This window comes from Apis dorsata, unplaced genomic scaffold (genome assembly GCF_000469605.1).
Source record: "Apis dorsata unplaced genomic scaffold, Apis dorsata 1.3 scaffold_174, whole genome shotgun sequence".
NCBI lineage: Eukaryota > Metazoa > Arthropoda > Insecta > Hymenoptera > Apidae > Apis > Apis dorsata.
Genome location: NW_006263462.1, coordinates 406,862 through 410,878, shown reverse-complemented (window position 1 = coordinate 410,878; position 4,017 = coordinate 406,862).

Sequence of the window (4,017 nt, the reverse complement as noted above, 5' to 3'; positions counted from 1 at the left end):
TATATATATATATATATATATTCCACGATGAATCGAGGTCAAAATTAACGTAACGGACCTACGAGGAATATATCTCTATGTATTATCGTGCCCCAATAATAATGTGATCAGCTGTTAAGGGTCAAGAGTAATAATTCTATAATTAAAATAGAAATAACATTTGTATGTTCTATACTTTCTATTTCTTACTATATTACGTATATTTATACAGATAACCAAGTAAAAATTTTGTGATCGTCAAGTCGCTATTTTTCCTATTTTTGGCCACTTCTCTTTCGGATAATTTATAACCCGTTGTTGTTGACACGGGTTTCAACTCGCATCGTTAATTATTTTCGTTTTTTCTTTTTTTTTTTTTTTCTTTACGATTTTAATGCACCGCGCGGACAATGTTAGGACGAATGTTATTACAATAAACAAGCGAATGAGTAATAAATGCGTAAACGATGAGGGCAAGGAGGCGGGCGATAAATATTAATAATTAGTGTTTACAAGCAATAAAGATGTACTACGTAATATTTCTTCGTTTCGTTTTCTTTTGTTTTTCAGGTAGAAGGAAATTTACTTGCGAGAAACGGGGAACACGAGGGAAACAAATGTCCAGGCTATTTTCAGGTCCCTTCCTCCGCATTGTACTTCGTCCAAGGAATGACCGTCGTCCAAGTTTCTTTTTCAATTCCCGTCGGGGCTCTTTTATGCGATAACAATACGCTTAATAACGTGAAAAATAGGCTTAGATAATTCGACGATATTTTGTATGACGAATCCGTTAACAGAATACAATGTTCCATTGCTATTGTTTCTACGATTCGCATGTAATACTGGTTTAACCTCTGCCTACAATTTATCCGTTATAAGGCAGTATTTCCGAACAAATGATCGCTTTTCATACAAAGGAGGCCAATAAAATAATAAATCATGCATACAGAATTAGTTTAGAAAGGTCGAAACGAATTTAATTTTATACCCAAATCTGCACGTTTAATAACGATTCACTAAAAGATGGATAATAAAAATATTTTCCTTTTTTTTTTCCTTATTCGAAGGATATATAATGATTAATTTTTACAATTTTTTTTTATATCGATAAAAATATCGTTTTATCATTGGTTTATTTAATAATTTCATCGAAACAGGTATCATTCGTTCGAAACGATGTTATTCGATTTATATTTTCGCAACGAAAGTAATAGGAGGTTATTTATTAATACGGAAGAATGGCACGAATAGTCAACTATTTTTTCAAACAATCTGCATCGCAAATGATCACCAATATCGGTATTTGAAAATAGCGTGTAAAATAACGTTTGCAATTTACACGAAGGAAAATAGCCGAACCGCGATAGGTATTCGTCCAGTTGGCATTGTTTTTATCTATCAACGAAAATTATAGCTCGTTAACGAAGAAGAGCATGTCAGCCGGCTTGATATCGCGGTATACGGTAAAAATAACGATTAGCGGGTTACGTCCGCGATAAATCATGATAAAAGGTGCTTATAGCAGCGTGAAAGAGTTTTCGTTGCCTCGTAGACGCAATGTATACACCGTTGTCGCGCTAGCGTTCAATCTTTTTTTGGCTCGCGCCAAGCGGAGATAATAAATTCGATTTATATTCGCTTCGATGTATGTCGATAAGGTTCTACGTAATTAAACCGTTCCATTTCGAAATGGTTTCTTGATCGATGCTCACCAGCTTTTTCCATGGTAGTCGAACTTGTTTTCAAATGGAGTTTATGCTTCAATAATTTCAATCATAACTCCGGGATTATATATTTGATTCAAAACAATCGTCTAATCGAGCGAGACCTAACTAATATTTATTAAATCAAATTATTCTGATTAATTTGATTTCGTTTTTGTATGCACACAATAATAATATTTGATTCATTATGATTTAATAATTTTTGAATCGTATGAATATTTTTAAAATTATAAATTTCTTATTGGATAAATCTTATCCATGTTCGTGCTTGTCCTATATCTATATGATAAGATTTGCAAGTGAAAAGTTCTTCTTGAAAATCCCTCTTTTTTTTTTTTTTTTTTTTTTTTTTAAAGATAAATCTCAGTTTGTAGAACGCTGATAATTGAGAATCGGTCCTTGTACTTATTTGAACTGCATACAAAGTAGCAAGCATTGCAAGATTTCTGAAAAGCTCTGCTCAAATTAACGAGTTGATCTAAAAAATTGAGCAAACGTTAGATTACACGTGTAATTAAATATTTACTGTAATAGAAAGAAAAGAGAGAAAAAAAATTTTAAAATACTTCATTATAATTTTTATTGCGTGAGCGTTTTTCAAAGCAAGTATATATTAATTTGAAATTACTTTGAAATCTGTATTTCTGTACAGTATATATACAAGATATCTCTTTCAGTATGAATGCTTGTTTCACTTTCCTCAATCGATCGGAAATACGATCCTCTAATTATTTTGCACGGTATGCAGTTGTTTAACAAAAATTGCATCAAAGAAAGGGTTAGAAGTGTCTCACAATTGCGGATATTAAACCACAACATTGGGTTTCCTGTTACTTCCATCAAGGTTATCGTTGCGTTGTAAATTTATTTCTGTATCAAGAAAGAAAGGAAATCTTATCATTTTATTATTGATTTCTTAAACATTATTTTGTTTGAATTCTAAAAAAAAAAAAAAAAAATTAAAAAAAAAATAAAAAAAATTAAAAAAAAAAATAAATAAATAAATAAACTGAAATCTTTTGAATTTTTTTCTCTTCAAACGAATAGATAAACTTATTTGTGTTAAAATAATTTTATTAAATTTTATTAACGTTATTAAAATTATTAATTTTTTTATTGGCTGTTATTTAACGAATAAAATCGTTCTTATATTTGTTTTATATGTGTCTATTATATCTTTTTCAGCAGTAAAATAAGCAACGTACTGCCAAGCTAAAACATTCATAAATTAATCCCGTCGAATCAACGTAGCAAAGTTAAACGCTCAACCCTTTAATTGCACGAGTTGCCAATTTGCTCTAATTGGTTTTTATTACTCTTTTCGAGAAATATTTTTTGACTCGTCGAACAATATTGCTCTGCCTGCTGGATGGAGAGGGATAATGAAATTTTTAGGAAACTCTTCAACTTTGATATCATGAGAAAAATCTTGTCTGTGTAATATTTCAATATATTTTTCTTTTTCTTTCTTTTTTTTTTTTTTTTTTTTTTTTTTTTTTTTTTTTTGGTGGCGTCGAAGCACGTTTTTGTGTAACCGTATTAAAAAAGGTGATCCTGCGCCTTTCGGCTATACAATACACACAGCCGGTATGGTGAAAAAGAACAGTTGTTGGGCCGAGTGAAGCACGGTGAATGGAAGCTATAAAATCAAGTAAAAAGGCGCAAACGAACAAACTACAAATTGCTCTAGCGGCCAACCTCTTAAACGTCACTAATGGATAAACAAAAATATTCCCACAATTATTTTCAATAAAGAAAAATAAGAGAATAAAAATAAAATACTTAAGGCCTTAAGAAGAACATGTAACGTTCGACGAACATGTAACATTACGAGTCTATCTATCGTATCTTGTATAGTATACATGTATAAAAACGTTGTTTGCCACGAGCGAGGCACAAGAGACAAAGAAAGAAAAAAGAAATAAAAACGATACTATGCGCGATGGATCGTGCGAGGTTTGTGTTGGCCTGCACTGTGCACGTACGCACGCAAGAAACATGACGATTCGTCAACGAATAACACTGCTAGTCTATGACACAGGTGATACGTAAAGCAATAGGCTATACATATGGAATAATATATATATATATACATATGAAGTAAAAAAACATTTGAATTAATAGATAATATAAATAGTTGATAAAAAGATTCAAAGTTGAACGATGAAGAAAAAGGAGAAAGAAAAAAAATTTTGTTTCACTCACCTCGAGTTCTTCGTAGGTGCGGAAAGCGAGTATAGCAAAGCCGTCAATAATGTCTTCTTCGAAGGGAGGCTCCTTCTGGTTGGCAGCCGCAAGGGAAGACTTCTTACGA